This window comes from Carassius carassius, chromosome 8 (assembly GCF_963082965.1).
Source record: "Carassius carassius chromosome 8, fCarCar2.1, whole genome shotgun sequence".
NCBI lineage: Eukaryota > Metazoa > Chordata > Actinopteri > Cypriniformes > Cyprinidae > Carassius > Carassius carassius.
In genome coordinates, this window is record NC_081762.1 from 34,561,012 (window position 1) to 34,583,955 (window position 22,944).

Below are 22,944 nucleotides of genomic sequence, written 5' to 3' on the forward strand. Positions count from 1 at the left end.
CTGGATCCGGGTGACTGAAGCGGCCCACTGATCTGGATACAGACTGGATCTGGTGGCTACGGTGACCTCGGAATAAGGGATTTCTTTAAAAGACTCTTTTATTCATATAAGATTTTCTCCAACTTTTCAGATGGAGGCATGAGAAAGAGATTGCCTTGATTTGGCTTGTGGTTATTGGTGGACCGAGGGGACTTTTGTGAGTTTTACTCCTCCCTTTTGGAGTTGCGGGGGGGGCTGACGAAACGCATGTGGGCAGGCGTCGTCACCCTTGATGACCCTTGGCGAGCGTAGTGGTTTACCAGAGGCAGCGCACAGGCCCGAGGGTTCGTAGACATAGCTCGAGTTTCTCTTCATTGTCGCATAAATCTTTCGCCTTTTACTAAAGATTTCCGTGGAGGGGAACTTTTGTGAGTGACCTGTATTTTTGGGTGCGCTGCTCACAGCAGAGCTACATCGAAATGTCAAGAGCAGAATCAATTTGGCCGTCCGCCAACACGCTGCAGGAGGGCGTGCCACTGGTCATCGTCTGTATTTGCACTCTCTGCGTTTGCGCTGTCAGCACTTAGTGTTTATTTAGCTGGCATGGGAATGCAGCACTTTCTTGTACGTGACGGGATGCAAATTCTGGAAGGCTCTCTTTAGTGACGGGTTCAAACAAAGATCTCATCAGCTCCTCTAGCCCTATCGGCGACTCGTGCACTTTGAGCCTTCTTAGCGACGGCGCAAGTGGCTGACTGCTGACTGTGTTGGTGGTATAGTGGTGAGCATAGCTGCCTTCCAAGCAGTTGACCCGGGTTCGATTCCCGGCCAACGCATGTCCTTTGGCTCGGGCTGATGTCGAAGCAGAACTCCTTCTGTGACCTGTGGCTCCTCCCAAAACTTTTGGATGGATCGTTCGGAAGCCGAAAAGAGCTAGCTCTCCCCGTCGGGGAATCGAACCCCGGTCTTCCGCGTGACAGGTGAAGATACTGTCCACTATACTAACTAGGAGCTGCGCATGCTGCCGTTTCTCCCCGAACAGACGCTACTGCACCGACATAACTGAACAATGCATGGCTTTTTCTGACGCTGACACAGCCCTAGCACCGTCAAATTCCGGATGGACCCATCATTAGCTAAAGTCGCATAACATTTGGAACACTACCCGTTGCAGGGGTCATTGTTTGGACTCTTTTTTTTTTTTTTTTTTTAAATTGCGCTTTAAACAAAAAGGATTGTGTCAATGCAACTGAACAACATTAATTAGGAACACAGTGTAACAGTGGTGGTGGCTGCCCTAAACTTAAATTATTATTTTTTTAACGACAAATTCGGGCGCCAGACAGTTTTCTAAAACTGACAAAAATCAAACAACCCAGGATAGCAAAAGAAAACCACTGATTACATACAAAAACAAGTATTTCAAAACAAGTTGGAATTTATTGCATAATGTCCATAAACATTCTAAAAAAAAAATACTTATTTCGAAAAAAACAACCAAACAAACAGTAAATAAAGAAATAGATAGATATAGTTCTTAACGTAACAGTTAAATTTCTCAGTTCCAAATCAGTGTTCACACAATCACAAACGCTATAAAGGAAATCCCAGGTCATACTGGTCACACTCTAGCTGGGCGTCAACACTGGCAGATTCGTGTGTCCATATTCACGCCAAACTTTACATATAACCAAAAGAGAAAGAGGAAAAAACATTTTGAATTCACATTTCGTGGTTGAATACTCAAACAAAATGCAAAACTTTAAAGATCAACGATAAGGCATTGAACTTAATCAAAAAGCACGAATAAGCAATAAAACAAATGTGCGGATCTGAATGGAATGTGTGTGTGTCTGATAGCGTGTTAATGAGTGTAGTGTGAGATTGCGCGTCGGGCACACTGACCAATTTTGGCGGACAGAATCGCAAACTGGAGAGTGTAGTTGGACCTCGTCTGGCTCCAGGAAGGAAGTTTAACGCCTTGGACTCGTTTGAGAGTGAACCGCTCACCAACAACAGCCGATCTTTAAGGTGCGTCGCTATGGAATCGCCAGACTCCACGTCGCATCAGACAGCGTGCGCGGGAAGCCTCAGTTCAAACAAACGCCGCCTTCCACTCCACATGGTAACCATTTACTTCACTCTCCTTCTCACGAATCGAAACATACCCCGATGACGTGTCCTCCTTCCACCTGACTAAATAGGCCTCACCTCCATTTCCCTTTCCGCCATTAATTACTCACTCCACCCTTTCCGTTAAAAGTGAAAGTGAAAGTAAACGTAAACATGGCTGTATAGTTTACTGCACTGTCACACGCTCTTCCCCCCCTGAAAGAAAACAACCCATGGTTGTTTATTTGGGAGTGTTAAAATCCCAGAAACTCATCTTCTTCATCAGAGTTGTCTTGGAATATTTTTAGGAGTTTTTCCTTACTTTGGGACTCTAACTCTTCGGCTGTCGGGTAGCACATTTTCATATTGCACACATGGGTTGTTCGAAAATCTTCTCCAGTAGTCTCCAGTGCAACACGGTAATTCAGTGGACCCAGCTGTTTTATTACACGGTAAGGACCTTTCCATTTACTTGCTAGTTTAGCAGTGAATTTAGCTTTTGCACTAGATTGTGGAAAGTTCCTTATCCACAGACGATCTTCTTTTTTAAATGTTAGTTCTCGTCTGTGTTTGTTGTAATTTCTTGTTTGTCTAACATGAGCCTTTTTGCTGTTTTCCATAGCTTTGGATTGAAGCTGGGTTAAACAATGAACAACATCGTATGCTGGCAAATCAGGATTGAGATTTTTACCTCGGAGAAGTTTGTCCATTGGACTCTGTAGCTTTCTTCCCAGTTTGCAGTTCCGCTGGAGTCATCCCTATGGTCTCTTGGACAGCAGAAATGATGGCAAATCTGAACTCTGATAAATATTGATCCCACTTGTTGTGATTTTCATCTAGGTATGCCGCTATCATGTATTTAAGTGTGCGGTTGACTCTCTCAGTCATGTTGGTCTGAGGATGGTATGCAGTTGTCAGTTTAGGAGTTACCTTCCATTTTTCGCAGACATCCTTAAATACAGACGAAACAAATTGTGTACCCCTATCAGACAGCAAGAAATCAGGCACACCCCATCTGGTCAGAATCTCCTTCCTGAAAATGGCAGCAACCGTTTGTGCATTGGCATTTCGCATGGGGAACATCTCAACCCATCGAGTGAAGTAGTCGATGAAGACTAAGAGATATGCATTTCGGCTGGAACTACACGGCAAAGGCCCCATTATGTCCACACCCAACATTTCATTGGGGTGAGTGACAGTGGTGTGTTGCAGTTTGCCAGCAGGTTTTTGATTGTCACTCTTAAGTTGTTGACATTTTACACATCTCTTTACCCATTTCTTGACATCATTCCACATTCCTGGCCAGAAAGCCACTTCTTGAATTCTCTTATAGGTCTTGAATATTCCTCCATGGCCACTCAAGGGGCTAGCATGATAATGCTGAAGTACCTGTTGAATGAGGCTACTAGGAACACAAACACGATAATGCAGCTGGTTGTCAGCCAGGTGAGCTTTACGGTAAAGCTTGTCTTCCAGTACTTCATATTGTCCTTTCAGGTTGTCATCACCTTCTGCCATGGTCTGCAAAATTTTCATGATTACGGTGTCTTTATGTTGTTCTTCCCAGATCTTATCCAGAGAGATTGGGAGATCCTCTGACTCCTTGTGGCTGGCATACAAGTTGCAACTCACTCTGATGGGGATTCGAGAGAGAGCGTCAGGTGCCACATTTAGCTTTCCCTTCCGGTATTCAACAATGAAATCGAATCTTTGCAGTCGTAGGGCCCATCTGATTAAACGACTTGAGGTCTTGGTGGACCCCATCACCCACTGCAGTGCAGAGTGATCCGTAACAACAGTAAACAACTTGTGTTCCAGATAATGCTGCCACTTCTCCAGAGCCCAAACTACTGCCAAGCATTCTTTTTCCGTTGCAGAATAATTCACTTCAGCTTTGTTCAAAGCTCTGCTAGCATAAGCTATGACTTCCTCTTTCTCATGGTCCTTCTGTGTCAGCACAGCGCCCAGACCGGTCTCACTAGCATCTGTGTAGACAATGAAGGGGTGCTGTAAATTTGGGTGTCCCAGAATGGGAGGTGTCATCAAGCTTATTTTCAACTGCTCAAAAGCCTGCTGACATTGCGGCGTCCACTGGAAAACTCTGTCCTTCTTCTTCAGGGCATTGAGGGGTTCAGCGATCTGGGAAAAGAATGGGACAAACCGGTGGTACCACCCGGCTAAACCAAGGAATCGCTGGACCTCCTTGAGGTTTCTTGGAATTGGGTAAGAACGAATAACTTCAACTTTGCTGGAATCAGCAGAGATGCCTTGAATACTCACAACATGGCCTAGGAATGCTAGTTCCTGCAGACAGAATTTGCTTTTTTTAAGGTTGATAGTCAGGCCTGCTTTTTTCAGCTTGTATAAGACACTCTGGATGTCAAGGAAGTGCTGTTCAATGGTTGGGGAATAGATGATAATGTCATCTATGTAAACAAAGCAATTGTGACCACGTAGTTCGCCCAAAACCATTTCCATTAATCTTTGGAAGGTAGCTGGGGCATTTTTCAATCCAAATGGCATTACATTAAACTGGAAATAATCCAAATGGTGTAATAAATGCTGTCTTCGCTGTACTTTCAGGGTCCATGGTCACCTGCCAGTAACCGCTATTCAGATCAATGGTTGAAAAAATAGCAGCTCCAGAAAGAGATTCCAATATCTCTGCGATGTTTGGCAGTGGGTATGCGTCACTTTCCGTAACAGCATTTACCTTACGGTAGTCTACACAAAACCGGAGACTCCCATCTTTTTTTGGGACAAGGACGACAGGTGAGGCCCAACCTGAATGAGAAGGTTTCACAATGCCTGCACTCAACATTTCTTCCAGTTGTTTCTCCACAACAGCTTGTTTGGCAGGGGACATGCGATAGGGTCGTTGTTTTATTGGTACTTGTTGGGTGAGGTAAATACGATGTTGGAGAACATCAGTGCGACCTGGTCTGAGTGCACATACCTCTGGATTGGCCTCCAGGACTTGACGTAGCTGGCATTTTCCATCAGCCGGTAAGTGGGCTCCATTTACTGCACTGTCAATAAAGTTTTTTATGTCCATGTCATCTGTGCTGAATGTAAATTTGGGTTGAGGGGGAGGGATTGAACTCAAGAGAGAGATACTCTGGTTGGTATTACCTTGTTGCTTTCCTTTTCTGGGTCTGTTCTCAGGTACACTTGCATAACCTGGTTGGAATGGGTGTTCCAAATCAGGAGTAGATTTGAAGGTATACTTTTTGTCGATTACACTTATTTGTAAACCACTAAAGAAGATGAAATCCAGGCCCAGGACTACTGAATATGACAGAGCCCTGGGTGCTAGAACTGCAGCTGGTATGGTGAATACTTTGTCATGAATATTAATTGAGACATTCAGCCATCCAAGAGGAACCTCTGCTTCACCGTTAACAAGATACAAAGGTCCAAGTGTCCAGGGTTGGAGATCATGGGGTGATTGAGCAATGTTCTTCCAGAGAAACTCATGGATAAGGGTATAGCTTGCACCTGTGTCCACAATGGCTTTTCCCTTCCATGAGCCAACACTAACAGGCACAATTAACTGTTGAGGCACGCTGACAGGATTGATAGGAGTAGATGATGTACTTCTAGCTGTAATGGTGGAAATGGGTTTACCTGGGGGTGTTTGAGAATTCTTCATAGTTGTTGAAGACACTGAATTGTTGGAAGGTTGGCCAGGTGGCTTGGGTGACTGGAAATTCCGTTTGTTGCTAGGTGGCTTATAACCTGAAGACGGGGTTGATTGAGCTGGAGAAGTAAAGTGAGGGCATGTACCTGGTGCGTGAAGTCCTCTACATCGCCAACATTGTACAGCAGGTTGGACAGGAGTCATCCCTCTGGGTGATGCGACAACAGTTTTGGAACCAGCTATGCTGTCACACTGCTTCTGTGTTTCATGGTCTTTCTCCAGTTGGTGACCCAGTCGAACCAACTCTTCCACGGTGGTTACATGGCTACGAAGATGACTAGCGAGGTAAGGTTTTATGTTTTTAAGGATCATCTTAACTATGTCTGCTTCAGTTAAACTTGGTTTCCATCTTTTACAGAGAGCTCTGTTGGTGAAAGCAAAATCCCTTGTGGACTCCTTTTCGCCTTGAATCCGATGGCGGACACGTTCAGCCAACTCATCTTCATAGTCCTCAGCTAGAAAAGCAGCAAGAAAAACAGACTGAAACTCACTCCATGTTGTGACAGATGATCTTGCCACTTCCCACCAGTCACGCGCAGTGCCATATAAAACTGTCCTGAAGGTGGCCAAGATATCAGCGTCCATTAGAGGATGTACAGCAAGAAAGTCTTGACATCGTGTTATGTACAACAAAGGATCTGGGTCGTCAGCTGGCCTTCCAAATGCGGGAAATGTTAGCTTGATGTGGTCAGTTTTAACAGCAGTAGCAGGGGCTGCTGGATGAGTCACTTGTGATGGTGATTGAGATAAGGGGTTATGAAGAGAAATACTTTTCCCACTCAGGTCAGTTATTCTTTTTTCTTGACTCTCAAACTTTGCTTCCATTTTAGTTTGCAGTTCTTTCATGTTTGTGGACAATTTGTCAGTGAGTAATGTCAATTGACTACTTTTTTCCAGCAGTTGATTAGAATCCTTCTTAAAGTGCTGTTGAACTGATTGAATGTCCTGTTGAATCTCAGACTGCAACTGTTGCACCATAAAGCGCACTTCTCCCACTAAGATATTCTCTACCTTTTGGAGTTCCTGGGCCATCATTATTTTCATAGCTTTAATTGTCTGATCAGACTCAGTTTCAGCTTGCTGCTGGTTTGCAGATAATGTAGTGGAGAGTTGTTGCTTGATTTCGTCCATCTTTCCAGCGAGTTTAGTGATCTGGCTCTCATGGCTGGACGAGTTGGACTTGAATTCATTAGTGAGTTCAGTTACAGCTTTCTCTTGTTTGGTCATGAAATCATGCAACTGGTCCCAGTTACCTTGTGCTCGTGCAGTGAGTTGACCAATCTCTCTTCCAGGTGTTGGGAGAGTTCTAGGCAGGTCATACTGTACCCCTGAAGATGAAGAAGGTGGTGGTGAAGCAGCGGCTGGAGATGATGTCCCAGGTGATGGAGTGCATAATTGCATGGGTTCTGGAGGTCTTGGTTCCCGTGGGAAAGGTTGATTTGGAATGCTGCCTCCCAAAGGTGTGGACACAAACTGCACATGTGGTCCTGGCTGCACAATGCGACTGAACTGGGTGGGCGTGTGGCAGAAAGTTGGAGCATAGGATTCCTGAGGAGCTGGACGGTACATAGGTGGCCAATTAGGGGTGGCCACATCCGGAGCCTCCATTTCGACAAAGGTTGAGTGTGGGGAAGGATGCTCTGCCATGATTATGTAAATGAAATATAATATCAATAAATGATGCAATAAAAGTGTTGCAAATCAGTAGTGTGTATGTCAGTTAATTCATATAATTTACCTTGCCTTTTAATTGTACAAATGTAGTTCACAGTTCACAACATTAAGCAAGTGTCTCAAAACAATTGTCAAAAAAGTCAATCAAAAAAGAAAAAAAAAAATTTTTTTTTTTTTTTTTTTTGGAAAGCATAAATCAGGGTAATTAGTCACAGATCACCAATCATGTTGAGGTCACAAATTACACAATAAATCCTCACTGCAGTCAGATAATAGGTTTCAATTAAAGTTGCTCTTCATTACGATTTCAAAAAAAAAAATAAAAAAAAATGTGTGGCAACCAAGAAAATTCGGTTAACAGGAAGTTCAAAATTCCCAGGTTTGAGAAAATTAACAGGTGTAGCAAAAAGGATTCCCACACTTAAGTTCCAAAATTCAAAACTTCCCAATTATGTAAATACAAAAAGAAAATAACAATTCAAGTAAAGAAAAAAATTTAATTCAATAAGTCAATGCAAATTCACATTCACAAGTAGTCACGTATTCACACTCAATTGTGTTCAAGTCCCTTGTCGGGCGCCACTCTGTAACAGTGGTGGTGGCTGCCCTAAACTTAAATTATTATTTTTTTAACGACAAATTCGGGCGCCAGACAGTTTTCTAAAACTGAAAAAAATCAAACAACCCAGGATAGCAAAAGAAAACCACTGATTACATACAAAAACAAGTATTTCAAAACAAGTTGGAATTTATTGCATAATGTCCATAAACATTATAAAAAAAAATACTTATTTTGAAAAAAACAACCAAACAAACAGTAAATAAAGAAATAGATAGATATAGTTCTTAACGTAACAGTTAAATTTCTCAGTTCCAAATCAGTGTTCACACAATCACAAACGCTATAAAGGAAATCCCAGGTCATACTGGTCACACTCTAGCTGGGCGTCAACACTGGCAGATTCGTGTGTCCATATTCACGCCAAACTTTACATATAACCAAAAGAGAAAGAGGAAAAAACATTTTGAATTCACATTTCGTGGTTGAATACTCAAACAAAATGCAAAACTTTAAAGATCAACGATAAGGCATTCAACTTAATCAAAAAGCACGAATAAGCAATAAAACAAATGTGCGGATCTGAATGGAATGTGTGTGTGTCTGATAGCGTGTGAATGAGTGTAGTGTGAGATTGCGCGTCGGGCACACTGACCAATTTTGGCGGACAGAATCGCAAACTGGAGAGTGTAGTTGGACCTCGTCTGGCTCCAGGAAGGAAGTTTAACGCCTTGGACTCGTTTGAGAGTGAACCGCTCACCAACAACAGCCGATCTTTAAGGTGCGTCACTATGGAATCGCCAGACTCCACGTCGCATCAGACAGCGTGCGCGGGAAGCCTCAGTTCAAACAAACGCCGCCTTCCACTCCACATGGTAACCATTTACTTCACTCTCCTTCTCACGAATCGAAACATACCCCGATGACGTGTCCTCCTTCCACCTGACTAAATAGGCCTCACCTCCATTTCCCTTTCCGCCATTAATTACTCACTCCACCCTTTCCGTTAAAAGTGAAAGTGAAAGTAAACGTAAACTTGGCTGTATAGTTTACTGCACTGTCACAACAGTGCGTCAATAAAGCAAAATGACAGTTAAAGGCATTTCGTCATTGAAATCGGTGATGTCATCATTCAGCTAAGTTCAGTTTAAATAGTATCTGTGCAATAATTTGCAATCAAGTCAACAATATCGCTGTACATGAAGTGTCCCCAGCTATGCCTGCCAGAGGCGACAGAGGCAAGGAACCAAAACTCGATCAGTGAAAAAATGGAGAAAAAACCCGGTGAGAAACCAGGCTCAGTCGGGGAGACAGTTCCCCTCTGGTCAGAAGAAACCAGCAAATCAGCTCCAGGCTGCAGAAAAGTCAGACTGTGCAGAAGAATCATCTGTTTCCTGTGGTCTTGTCCTGGTGGTCGTCTGAGACAAGGTCTTTACAGGGGATCTGTATCTGGGGCTCATCTAGTTGTCCGATAGGGCTAGAGGTGTTTCAGGGCCATCGAGGTCCTTTCTAGGTGTTGATCAACCATCTTGTCTGGATACTGACTGGATCCGGGTGACTGAAGCGGCCCACTGATCTGGATACAGACTGGATCTGGTGGCTACGGTGACCTCGGAATAAGGGATTTCTTTAAAAGACTCTTTTATTCATATAAGATTTTCTCCAACTTTTCAGATGGAGGCATGAGAAAGAGATTGCCTTGATTGGGCTTGTGGTTATTGGTGGACCGAGGGGACTTTTGTGAGTTTTACTCCTCCCTTTTGGAGTGGGGGGGGGCTGACGAAACGCATGTGGGCGGGCGTTGTCACCCTTCATGACCCTTGGCGAGCGTAGTGGTTTACCAGAGGCAGCGCACAGGCCCGAGGGGTCGTAGACACAGCTGGAGTTTCTCTTCATTGTCGCATAAATCTTTCACCTTTTACTAAAGATTTCCGTGGAGGGGAACTTTTGCGAGTGACCTGTATTTTTGGGTGCTCTGCTCACAGCAGAGCTACATCGAAATGTCAAGAGCAGAATCAATTTGGCCGTCCGCCAACACGCTGCAGGAGGGCGTGCCACTGGTCATCGTCTGTATTTGCACTCTCTGCGTTTGCGCTGTCAGCACTTAGTGTTTATTTAGCTAGCATGGGAAGGCAGCACTTTCTTGTACGTGACGGGATGCAAATTCCGGAAGGCTCTCTTTAGTGACGGGTCCAAACAAAGATCTCATCAGCTCCTCTAGCCCTATCGGCGAATCGTGCACTTCGAGCCTTCTTAGCGACGGCGCAAGTGGCTGACTGCTGACTGCTGACTGCGTTGGTGGTATAGTGGTGAGCATAGCTGCCTTCCAAGCAGTTGACCTGGGTTCGATTCCCGGCCAACGCATGTCCTTTGGCTCGGGCTGATGTCGAAGCAGAACTCCTTCTGTGACCTGTGGCTCCTCCCAAAACTTTTGGATGGATCATTCGGAAGCCGAAAAGAGCTAGCTCTCCCCGTCGGGGAATCGAACCCCGGTCTTCCGCGTGACAGGCGGAGATACTGTCCACCATACTAAAGAGGAGCTGCGCATGCTGCCGTTTCTCCCCCAACCGACGCTACTGCACCGACATAACTGAACAATGCATGGCTTTTTCTGACGCTGACACAGCCCTAGCACCGTCAAATTCCGGATGGACCCATCATTAGCTAAAGTCGCATAACATTTGGAACACTACCCGTTGCAGGGGTCATTGTTTGGACTTTTTTTAATTGCGCTTTAAACAAAAAGGATTGTGTCAATGCAACTGAACAACATTAATTAGGAACACAGTGCGTCAATAAAGCAAAATGACAGTTAAAGGCATTTCGTCATTGAAATCGATGATGTCATCATTCAGCTAAGTTCAGTTTAAATAGTATCTGTGCAATAATTTGCAATCAAGTCAACGATATCGCTGTACATGAAGTGTCCCCAGCTATGCCTGCCAGAGGCGACAGAGGCAAGGAACCAAAACTCGATCGGTGAAAAAATGGAGAAAAAACCCGTTGAGAAACCAGGCTCAGTCGGGGAGACAGTTCTCCTCTGGTCAGAAGAAACCAGCAAATCAGCTCCAGGCTGCAGAAAAGTCAGACTGTGCAGAAGAATCATCTGTTTCCTGTGGTCTTGTCCTGGTGGTCGTCTAAGACAAGGTCTTTACAGGGGATCTGTATCTGGGGCTCATCTAGTTGTCCCAGTCTCCGCTGTGTTTCAGGGCCATAGAGGTCCTTTCTAGGTGTTGATCCACCATCTTGTCTGGATACTGACTGGATCCGGGTGACTGAAGCGGCCCACTGATCTGGATACAGAATGGATCTGGTGGCTACGGTGACCTCGGAATAAGGGATTTCTTTAAAAGAAAAGTCAGACTGTGCAGAAGAATCATCTGTTTCCTGTGGTCTTGTCCTGGTGGTCGTCTAAGACAAGGTCTTTACAGGGGATCTGTATCTGGGGCTCATCTAGTTGTCCCGGTCTCCGCTGTGTTTCAGGGCCATAGAGGTCCTTTCTAGGTGTTGATCCACCATCTTGTCTGGATACTGACTGGATCCGGGTGACTGAAGCGGCCCACTGATCTGGATACAGAATGGATCTGGTGGCTACGGTGACCTCGGAATAAGGGAATCAATAGCAGAATCAATTTGGCCGTCTGCCAACACGCTGCAGGAGGGCGTGCCACTGGTCATCGTCTGTATTTGCACTCTCTGCGTTTGCGCTGTCAGCACTTAGTGTTTATTTAGCTGGCATGGGAAGGCAGCACTTTCTTGTACGTGACGGGATGCAAACTCTGGAAGGCTCTCTTTAGTGACGGGTCCAAACAAAGATCTCATCAGCTCCTCTAGCCCTATCGGCGACTCGTGCACTTCGAGCCTTCTTAACGACGGCGCAAGTGGCTGACTGGTGACTGCGTTGGTGGTATAGTGGTGAGCATAGCTGCCTTCCAAGCAGTTGACCAGGGTTCGATTCCCGGCCAACGCATGTCCTTTGGCTCGGGCTGATGTCGAAGCAGAACTCCTTCTGTGACCTGTGGCTCCTCTCAAAACTTTTGGATGGATCGTTCGGAAGCCGAAAAGAGCTAGCTCTCCCCGTCGGGGAATCGAACCCCGGTCTTCCGCGTGACAGGCGGAGATACTGTCCACTATACTACGAGGAGCTGCGCATTTTGCTGTTTCTCCCCCAGCCGATGCTACTGCACCGACATAACTGAACAATGCATGGCTTTTTCTGACGCTGACACAGCCCTAGCACCGTCAAATTCCGGATGGACCCATCATTAGCTAAAGTCGCATAACATTTGTAACACTACCCGTTGCAGGGTTCATTGTTTGGACTTTTTTAAATTGCGCTTTAAACAAAAAGGATTGTGTCAATGCAACTGAACAACATTAATTAGGAACAAAGTGCGTCAATAAAGCAAAATGACAGTTAAAGGCATTTCGTCATTGAAATCGATGATGTCATCATTCAGCTAAGTTCAGTTTAAATAGTATCTGTGCAATAATTTGCAATCAAGTCAACGATATCGCTGTACATGAAGTGTCCCCAGCTATGCCTGCCAGAGGCGACAGAGGCAAGGAACCAAAACTCGATCGGTGAAAAAATGGAGAAAAAACCCGGTGAGAAACCAGGCTCAGTCGGGGAGACAGTTCTCCTCTGGTCAGAAGAAACCAGCAAATCAGTTCCAGGCTGCAGAAAAGTCAGACTGTGCAGAAGAATCATCTGTTTCCTGTGGTCTTGTCCTGGTGGTCGTCTGAGACAAGGTCTTTACAGGGGATCTGTATCTGGGGCTCATCTAGTTGTCCCGGTCTCCGCTGTGTTTCAGTGCCATAGAGGTCCTTTCTAGGTGTTGATCAACCATCTTGTCTGGATACTGACTGGATCCGGGTGACTGAAGCGGCCCACTGTTCTGGATACAGACTGGATCTGGTGGCTACGGTGACCTCGGAATAAGGGATTTCTTTAAAAGACTCTTTTATTCATATAAGATTTTCTCCAACTTTTCAGATGGAGGCATGAGAAAGAGATTGCCTTGATTGGGCTTGTGGTTATTGGTGGACCGAGGACAGAGCTACATCAAAATGCAATAGCAGAATCAATTTGGCCGTCCGCCAACACGCTGCAGGAGGGCGTGCCACTGGTCATCGTCTGTATTTGCACTCTCTGCGTTTGCGCTGTCAGCACTTAGTGTTTATTTAGCTGGCATGGGAAGGCAGCACTTTCTTGTACGTGACGGGATGCAAACTCTGGAAGGCTCTCTTTAGTAACGGGTCCAAACAAAGATCTCATCAGCTCCTCTAGCCCTATCGGCGACTTGTGCACTTCGAGCCTTCTTAGCGACGGCGCAAGTGGCTGACTGCTTACTGCGTTCGTGGTATAGTGGTGAGCATAGCTGCCTTCCAAGCAGTTGACCCGGGTTCGATTCCAGGCCAATGCATGTCCTTTGGCTCGGGCTGTTGTCGAAGCAGACCTCCTTCTGTGACCTGTGGCTCCTCCCAAAACTTTTGGATGGATCGTTCGGAAGCCGAAAAGTGCTAGCTCTCCCCGTCGGGGAATCGAACACCGGTCTTCCCCGTGACAGGCGGAGAAACTGTCCACTATACTAACGAGGAGCTGCGCATGCTGCTGTTTCTCCCCCAACCGACGCTACTGCACTGACATAACTGAACAATGCATGGCTTTTTCTGACGCTGACACAGCCCTAGCACCGTCAAATTCCGGATGGACCCATCATTATCTAAAGTCGCATAACATTTGGAACACTACCCGTTGCAGGGGTCATTGTTTGGACTCATTTTTTTTTTTTAATTGCGCTTTAAACAAAAAGGATTGTGTCATTGCAACTGAACAACATTAATTAGGAACACAATGCGTCAATAAAGCAAAATGACAGTTAAAGGCATTTCGTCATTGAAATCGATGATGTCATCATTCAGCTAAGTTCAGTTTAAATAGTATCTGTGCAATAATTTGCAATCAAGTCAACGATATCGCTGTACATGAAGTGTCCCCAGCTATGCCTGCCAGAGGCGACAGAGGCAAGGAACCAAAACTCAATCGGTGAAAAAATTGAGAAAAAACCCGGTGAGAAACCAGGCTCAGTCAGGGAGACAGTTCTCCTCTGGTCAGAAGAAACCAGCAAATCAGCTCCATGCAGCAGAAAAGTCAGACTGTGCAGAAGAATCATCTGTTTCCTGTGGTCTTGTCCTGGTGGTCGTCTGAGACAAGGTCTTTACAGGGGATCTGTATCTGGGGCTCATCTAGTTGTCCCCGTCTCCGCTGTGTTTCAGGGCCATAGAGGTCCTTTCTAGGTGTTGATCCACCATCTTGTCTGGATACTGACTGGATCCGGGTGACTGAAGCGGCCCACTGATCTGGATACAGACTGGATCTGGTGGCTACGGTGACCTCGGAATAAGGGATTTCTTTAAAAGACTCTTTTATTCATATAAGATTTTCTCCAACTTTTCAGATGGAGGCATGAGAAAGAGATTGACTTGACTGGGCTTGTGGTTATTGGTGGACCGAGGACAGAGCTACATCAAAATGCAATAGCAGAATCAATTTGGCCGTCCGCCAACACGCTGCAGGAGGGCGTGCCACTGGTCATCGTCTGTATTTGCACTCTCTGCGTTTGCGCTGTCAGCACTTAATGTTTATTTAGCTGGCATGGGAAGGCAGCACTTTCTTGTACGTGACGGGATGCAAACTCTGGAAGGCTCTCTTTAGTGACGGGTCCAAACAAAGATCTCATCAGCTCCTCTAGCCCTATCGGCGACTCGTGCACTTCGAGCCTTCTTAACGCCGGCGCAAGTGGCTGACTGCTGACTGCGTTGGTGGTATAGTGGTGAGCATAGCTGCCTTCCAAGCAGTTGACCCGGGTTCGATTCCCGGCCAACGCATGTCCTTTGGCTCGGGCTGATGTCAAAGCAGAACTCCTTCTGTGACCTGTGGCTCCTCCGAAAACTTTTGGATGGATCATTCGGAAGCCGAAAAGAGCTAGCTCTCCCCGTCGGGGAATCGAACCCCGGTCTTCCGCGTGACAGGCGGAGATCCTGTCCACTATACTAACGAGGAGCTGCGCATGCTGCCGTTTCTCCCCCAACCGACGCTACTGCACCGACATAACTGAACAATGCATGGCTTTTTCTGACGCTGACACAGCCCTAGCACCGTCAAATTCCGGATGGACCCATCATTAGCTAAAGTCGCATAACATTTGGAACACTACCCGTTGCAGGGGTCATTGTTTGGACTCTTTTTTTTTTTTTAAATCGCGCTTTAAACAAAAAGGATTGTGTCAATGCAACTGAACAACATTAATTAGGAACACAGGGCGTCAATAAAGCAAAATGACAGTTAAAGGCATTTCGTCATTGAAATCGGTGATGTCATCATTCAGCTAAGTTCAGTTTAAATAGTATCTGTGCAATAATTTGCAATCAAGTCAATGATATCGCTGTACATGAAGTGTCCCCAGCTATGCCTGCCAGAGGCGACAGAGGCAAGGAACCAAAACTCGATCGGTGAAAAAATGGAGAAAAAACCCGGTGAGAAACCAGGCTCAGTCGGGGAGACAGTTCTCCTCTGGTCAGAAGAAACCAGCAAATCAGCTCCAGGCTGCAGAAAAGTCAGACTGTGCAGAAGAATCATCTGTTTCCTGTGGTCTTGTCCTGGTGGTCGTCTGAGACAAGGTATTTACAGGGGATCTGTATCTGGGGCTCATCTAGTTGTCCCGGTCTCCGCTGTGTTTCAGGGCCATAGAGGTCCTTTCTAGGTGTTAAACAACCATCTTGTCTGGATACTGACTGGATCCGGGTGACTGAAGCGGCCCACTGATCTGGATACAGACTGGATCTGGTGGCTACGGTGACCTCGGAATAAGGGATTTCTTTAAAAGACTCTTTTATTCATATAAGATTTTCTCCAACTTTTTAGATGGAGGCATGAGAAAGAGATTGCATTGATTGGGCTTGTGGTTATTGGTGGACCGAGTGGACTTTTGTGAGTTTTACTCCTCCCTTTTGGAGTGGGGGGGGGGGGGGGGGGGGGGGGCTGACGAAATGCATGTGGGCAGGCGTCGTCACCCTTGATGACCCTTGGCGAGCGTAGTGGTTTACCAGAGGCAGCGCACAGGCCGGAGTGGTCGTAGAAACAGCTCGAGTTTCTCTTCATTGTCGCATAAATCTTTCGCCTTTTACTAAAGATTTCAGTGGAGGGGATCTTTTGCGAGTGACCTGTATTTTTGGGTGTTCTGCTCACAGCAGAGCTACATCGAAATGTCAAGAGCAGAATCAATTTGGCCGTCCGCCAACACGCTGCAGGAGGGCGTGCCACTGGTCTTCGTTTGTATTTGCACTCTCTGCGTTTGCGCTGTCAGCACTTAATGTTTATTTAGCTGGCATGGGAAGGCAGCACTTTCTTGTACGTGACGGGATGCAAACTCTGGAAGGCTCTCTTTAGTGACGGGTCCAAACAAAGATCTCATCAGCTCCTCTAGCCCTATCGGCGACTAGTGCACTTTGAGCCTTCTTAGCGACGGCGCAAGTGGCTGACTGCTGACTGCGTTGGTGGTATAGTGGTGAGCATAGCTGCCTTCCAAGCAGTTGACCCGGGTTCGATTCCCGGCCAACGCATGTCCTTTGGCTCGGGCTGATGTCGAAGCAGAACTCCTTCTGTGACCTGTGGCTCCTCCCAAAACTTTTGGATGGTTCGTTCGGAAGCCGAAAAGAGCTAGCTCTCCCCTTCGGGGAATCGAACCCCGGTCTTCCGCGTGACAGGCGGAGATACTGTCCACTATACTAACAAGGAGCTGCGCATGCTGCCGTTTCTCCCCCAACCGACGCTACTGCACCGACATAACTGAACAATGCATGGCTTTTTCTGACGCTGACACAGCCCTAGCACCGTCAAATTCCGGATGGACCTATCATTAGCTAAAGTCGCATAACATTTGGAACACTACCCGTTGCAGGGGTCATTGTTTGGACTCTTTTTTTTTTTTTTTTTTTTTTAAATTGCGCTTTAAACAAAAAGGATTGTGTCAATGCAACTGAACAACATTAATTAGGAACACAGTGCGTCAATAAAGCAAAATGACAGTTAAAGGCATTTCGTCATTGAAATCGGTGATGTCATCATTCAGCTAAGTTCAGTTTAAATAGTATCTGTGCAATAATTTGCAATCAAGTCAACGATATCGCTGTACATGAAGTGTCCCCAGCTATGCCTGCCAGAGGCGACAGAGGCAAGGAACCAAAACTTGATCGGTGAAAAAATGGAGAAAAAACCCGGTGAGAAACCAGGCTCAGTCGGGGAGACAGTTCTCCTCTGGTCAGAAGAAACCAGCAAATCAGCTCCAGGCTGCAGAAAAGTCAGACTGTGCAGAAGAATCATCTGTTTCCTGTGGTCTTGTCCTGGTGGTCGTCTGAGACAAGGTCTTTACAGGGGATCTGTATCTGGGGCTCATCTAGTTGTCCCGGTCTCCGCTGTGTTTCAGGGCCATAGAGGTCCTTTCTAGGTGTTGATCAACCATCTTGACTGGATACTGACTGGATCCGGGTGACTGAAGCGGCCCACTGATCTGGATACAGACTGGATCTGGTGGCTACGTTGACCTCGGAATAAGGGATTTCTTTAAAAGACTCTTTTATTCATATAAGATTTTCTCCAACTTTTCAGATGGAGGCATGAGAAAGAGATTGCCTTGATTGGGATTGTGGTTATTGGTGGACCGAGTGGACTTTTGTGAGTTTTACTCCTCCCTTTTGGAGTGGGGGGGGGGCTGACGAAACGCATGTGGGCAGGCGTCGTCACCCTTGATGACCCTTGGCGAGCGTAGTGGTTTACCAGAGGCATCGCACAGGCCGGAGTGGTCGTAGACACAGCTCGAGTTTTTCTTCATTGTCGCATAAATCTTTCGCCTTTTACTAAAGATATCCATGGAGGGGAACTTTTGCGAGTGACCTGTATTTTTGGGTGCTCTGCTCACAGCAGAGCTACATCGAAATGTCAAGAGCAGAATCAATTTGGCCGTCCGCCAACACGCTGCAGGAGGGCGTGCCACTGGTCTTCGTCTGTATTTGCACTCTCTGCGTTTGCGCTGTCAGCACTTAATGTTTATTTAGCTGGCATGGGAAGGCAGCACTTTCTTGTACGTGACGGGATGCAAACTCTGGAAGGCTCTCTTTAGTGACGGGTCCAAACAAAGATCTCATCAGCTCCTCTAGCCCTATCGGCGACTCGTGCACTTCGAGCCTTCTTAACGACGGCGCAAGTGGCTGACTGGTGACTGCGTTGGTGGTATAGTGGTGAGCATAGCTGCCTTCCAAGCAGTGGACCTGGGTTCGATTCCCGGCCAATGCATGTCCTTTGGCTCGGGCTGATGTCGAAGCAGAACTCCTTCTGTGACCTGTGGCTCCTCCCAAAACTTTTGGATGGATCGTTCGGAAGCCGAAAAGAGCTAGCTCTCCCCGTCGGGGAATCGAACCCCGGTCTTCCGCGTGACAGGCGGAGATACTGTCCACTATACTAACGAGGAGCTGCGCATGCTGCCGTTTCTCCCCCAACCGACGCTACTGCACCGACATAACTGAACAATGCATGGCTTTTTCTGACGCTGACACAGCCCTAGCACCGTCAAATTCCGGATGGACCCATCATTAGCTAAAGTCGCATAACATTTGGAACACTACCCGTTGCAGGGGTCATTGTTTGGACTCTTTTTTTTTTTTAAATTGCGCTTTAAACATAAAGGATTGTGTCAATGCAACTGAACAACATTAATTAGGAACACAGTGCGTCAATAAAGCAAAATGACAGTTAAAGGCATTTCGTCATTGAAATCGGTGATGTCATCATTCAGCTAAGTTCAGTTTAAATAGTATCTGTGCAATAATTTGCAATCAAGTCAACGATATTGCTGTACATGAAGTGTCCCCAGCTATGCCTGCCAGAAGCGACAGAGGCAAGCAGGGCCGGATTAAGAATTCCAAGGCCCCTGGGCACAATGTCTTGTAGGGCCCCCCCCCACCAACCGCCATCCCCCCCCCCCCACCCCCCACCCCAATCAAGCTTTTACATTTTTGGTTACTATTTGCTGGTAAAATCTCTACTGAGCAACTAGCTGGCATTTGCAATCACATAGAGCCTCACCTTTACCAATCCAGTTCTATGAATCAAAATAACTTTCATAATTCACAAACAAACACATAACACACCTATTAATGTCTCCTTCCTGTCGGTCTCTTTTCTCCTCTCCTGTCCTCTTTTCCTCGGTTCTCCAGACCAGGGGCTGCCACTCTTTGTCTCTCTCCCCCTTTTCCTGTGATGAAAAAGTGAAATGGTAGAAGACACATTACAAGATGATTTAAACTGTATTCTGGTATAATATTGGTTGCTTTTGAATTACAATTTCTGGAGTCATGACCTGTCCAAAAATTGACAAAACTGTTTCACATAAGCTGTTATAAGCTGTTGCATAAACACACACACACACAAACACTCAAACACACACCACACACACACAAACACTCAAACACACACACTCAAACACACAAACACACAGTATACCTCCTCCTCCTCTCCTCAGGGGCTGTCTGTCTATCTGTCTTTCTCCTCAGGTGCTGTCTGTGTGTGTGTCTGTCTTTCTCCTCCTCTCCTCAGGGGCTCTCTGTCTATCTGTCTTTCTCCTCAGGTGCTGTGTGTGTGTGTCTGTCTTTCTCCTCAGGTGCTGTCTGTGTGTGTGTCTGTCTTTCTCCTCCTCTCCTCAGGGGCTGTCTGTCTATCTGTCTTTCTCCTCAGGTGCTGTCTGTGTGTCTGTCTTTCTCCTCCTCTCCTCAGGGGCTCTCTGTCTATCTGTCTTTCTCCTCAGGTGCTGTGTGTGTGTCTGTCTTTCTCCTCAGGTGCTGTCTGTGTGTCTGTCTGTCTTTCTCCTCAGGTGCTGTGTGTGTGTCTGTCTTTCTCCTCAGGTGCTGTCTGTGTGTCTGTCTGTCTTTCTCCTCAGGGGCTGTCTGTCTATCTGTCTTTCTCCTCAGGTACTGTCTGTGTGTCTGTCTTTCTCCTCAGGTGCTGTCTGTGTGTCTGTCTGTCTTTCTCCTCAGGGGCTGTCTGTCTATCTGTCTTTCTCCTCAGGTGCTGTCTGTCTATCTGTCTTTCTCCTCAGGTGCTGTCTGTGTGTCTGTCTTTCTCCTCAGGTGCTGTCTGTGTGTCTGTCTGTCTTTCTCCTCAGGGGCTCTCTGTCTATCTGTCTTTCTCCTCAGGTGCTGTGTGTGTGTCTGTCTTTCTCCTCAGGTGCTGTCTGTGTGTCTGTCTGTCTTTCTCCTCAGGTGCTGTGTGTGTGTCTGTCTTTCTCCTCAGGTGCTGTCTGTGTGTCTGTCTGTCTTTCTCCTCAGGGGCTGTCTGTCTATCTGTCTTTCTCCTCAGGTGCTGTCTGTGTGTCTGTCTTTCTCCTCCTCTCCTCAGGTGCTGTCTGTCTTTGTCCTCCTCTCCTCAGGGGCTGTCTGTCTTTGTCCTCCTCTCCTCAGGGGCTGTCTGTCTATCTGTCTTTCTCATCCTCTCCTCAGGTGCTGTCTGTCTTTCTCCTCCTCTCCTCAGGGGCTGTCTGTCTATCTGTCTTTCTCCTCAGGTGCTGTCTGTCTATCTGTCTTTCTCCTCAGGTGCTGTCTGTCTATCTGTCTTTCTCCTCAGGTGCTGTCGGTGTGTCTGTCTTTCTCCTCAGGGGCTGTCTGTGTGTCTGTCTTTCTCCTTCTCTCCTCTCTCCATCTGCCCTTAAAAATACTTCTTCCTGGCTTTCCTGTTAGCAAACTCAGTTACAATATCATCAAAATCCAAGTCCATGACCAGCTGAGATTCAATGGCAATCAGTGAAAGTGCACTTAGGCGATTTTGTGTTTGTGTTGTTCTGAGTTCATTTTTAATTCTTGCCATTTGTGAAAAAGATCTTTCTCCTTCAGAGTTTGTAACCGGCAGTGTCAAAAAAATATGTAGGGCTACAAACAAATTGGGGAAAGTTGATTGCAGACCATGTTTCAAGAGCACCTGCAGCAGTTTTTGAGGAGACTTATCCTGCTCGCTCTCTATAAAGAATCTGAACTGGATAATTTCATCTGCAAGGTTCTGATCTAAATCCGAAGGATATGAAGCGCTGAGTGCATCCGCTTGTTTACGAACAGTGGGCAAATCTTCTGATTCCATGTTCAGTAGAATCCCAAAGATGTCATTAACGTTCCGGTATGCATCCAGTCTATGGTCTAAACAGCTGATTAGCTTATCAATAATGACATTGAATGTTTCTACCTGGTATCGCTCCTGGCCTTTCAGAGTTACTTGATGCTCTGTGCATTCATCTGAAAATGCTTTGCGCTTTTTGACCCTCTGCAGTTCATCTTTATATGACTGACACACACTGGGAATGTTCTTTGCAGAGGTTTCAAAATGGTCAAATTGTTCTCTAAGGGATTCAACCCATGATCTCAAAGACCTGAACAGATTAATTGCAGTCATCAGATCAATGTCGGCCTTTTGTAATGCCTCGCTTGTCACTTTAAATCTGCTTAAGAGACAGTGCCAAAACTGTGCCATAAATGACATGTCAAGAGTGCCCAGTTTTGAGAACAGTGCTGCTGCCTCGTTGCGTGTGTCACGGTTTTCTTCTGTATCAGAAGAAATGCTCTGAAGTATAGCCCTGATTTGTGCATAATTGCCACAAAGGGCTTTAGCTGCATCTGCACGGCAACTCCAACGTGTTGATGACAGTGATTTCAACGTCATATCTACCTTGATGTCTGCATTATTGAAGAATCTGTTCCATCTACGAGTGGAACCCGCACAAAATGCATATAGGGACTGCATGAGGCCGAAGAACTGACTTGCATTTTGACAACTGCCATCAATACTGTTGACACCCACCAAATTGAGAGAATGTGCTGCACAGGGTATGTAATGGATTAATGGATTTTTTTTCTTCAAGTGAGCCTGCAGCCCATTGTAACGCCCTGACATATTGCTTGCATTGTCATATGCCTGGCCTCTGCAGTTTGCAATATCTAAGCCTAAATTGTCAAGCATAGCCATTACAGTATCAGCCAGACTCTCCCCTGTGTGACTCTCAATTGGTACAAAGCCAACAAATCGTTCAATTATTTTTCCTTCGTTATTCACAAATCTAAAAATAAATGTCAGCTGGTCAGTATGTGACAGGTCAGGTGTAGAGTCCACTATTACAGAAAAATACTTTGCCTGCCTTATCTCTGCAGCTATGATATCTTTTACTTTGTTGCCCATTTGCTGAATCAATTCCTCGCATATAGTGGATGAAAGATAGGATGTGCTGCCTCTACCCTTCTGTCCATACTTATTAATGTGCTCGGCGAGGAAAGGATCAAACTGAGAGATGACTTCCAGAATGCCGAGAAAGTTACCATTATGTGGTGAGCCAAGTATTTCGTCATCGCCACGGAAAGGCAGTCCTCTTTCGCTTAAAAACTTTATGACAGCCACAACCCTCTTGAGCACCTCCCGCCAATACCGCTTCTCTCCATCTAGCTGTTGCACTAGTTTAGCATCCACAGTCCCGCTCCCGGTGACAGATGAGCGCCGAAGCAATGCTAACATGCAATTACAATGCTCTGTGCTTTTTTCATGCTCACTTACACGTTCAGGGTGTTTCCAGTCAGAAAAACCACTAACAAATTGATTTTTCTTGGTAGAAAAAAGCATACAGGCAAAACAAAAAATATTACCTGTAGATGGTGAATATGTGATCCAGTCTCTGGAAACTTTTTCCCTATTTGGGAGTTGACAGCACAACAGATCATTAGTAAGGGAGCGCTTAACGTTACCACCCAGACCCCCATCACGGGTTGAGGCTAGATATGTGCTCTTTCTGTTATGAAAAGCAGCAGGTCCACGATCGATAAGAACAGCACGAGC

At 46.1% G+C, this 22,944-nt stretch overlaps 8 non-coding genes across 8 annotated transcripts; 6 read left to right on the forward strand and 2 right to left on the reverse strand.

The window, feature by feature from the left end:
- Positions 1-334: 334 nt before the first annotated feature.
- LOC132145885 (U5 spliceosomal RNA) lies at positions 335-450 on the forward strand. The gene has a single exon (XR_009434645.1). It is a non-coding gene; the product is annotated as a U5 spliceosomal RNA (small nuclear RNA).
- Positions 451-9,901: 9,451 nt separating this feature from the next.
- On the forward strand, positions 9,902-10,016 carry LOC132146089 (U5 spliceosomal RNA). The gene has a single exon (XR_009434837.1). It is a non-coding gene; the product is annotated as a U5 spliceosomal RNA (small nuclear RNA).
- Positions 10,017-14,843: 4,827 nt separating this feature from the next.
- On the forward strand, positions 14,844-14,915 carry trnag-ucc (transfer RNA glycine (anticodon UCC)). Its single transcript has one exon. It is a non-coding gene; the product is annotated as a tRNA-Gly (tRNA).
- Positions 14,916-15,018: 103 nt separating this feature from the next.
- On the reverse strand, positions 15,019-15,090 carry trnad-guc (transfer RNA aspartic acid (anticodon GUC)). Its single transcript has one exon. It is a non-coding gene; the product is annotated as a tRNA-Asp (tRNA).
- Positions 15,091-16,169: 1,079 nt separating this feature from the next.
- On the forward strand, positions 16,170-16,284 carry LOC132146075 (U5 spliceosomal RNA). The gene has a single exon (XR_009434824.1). It is a non-coding gene; the product is annotated as a U5 spliceosomal RNA (small nuclear RNA).
- Positions 16,285-16,577: 293 nt separating this feature from the next.
- trnag-ucc (transfer RNA glycine (anticodon UCC)) lies at positions 16,578-16,649 on the forward strand. Its single transcript has one exon. It is a non-coding gene; the product is annotated as a tRNA-Gly (tRNA).
- A 1,249-nt stretch (positions 16,650-17,898) lies between these two features.
- LOC132146082 (U5 spliceosomal RNA) lies at positions 17,899-18,013 on the forward strand. Its single transcript, XR_009434831.1, has one exon. It is a non-coding gene; the product is annotated as a U5 spliceosomal RNA (small nuclear RNA).
- Positions 18,014-18,481: 468 nt separating this feature from the next.
- On the reverse strand, positions 18,482-18,553 carry trnad-guc (transfer RNA aspartic acid (anticodon GUC)). The gene has a single exon. It is a non-coding gene; the product is annotated as a tRNA-Asp (tRNA).
- Positions 18,554-22,944: the final 4,391 nt, after the last annotated feature.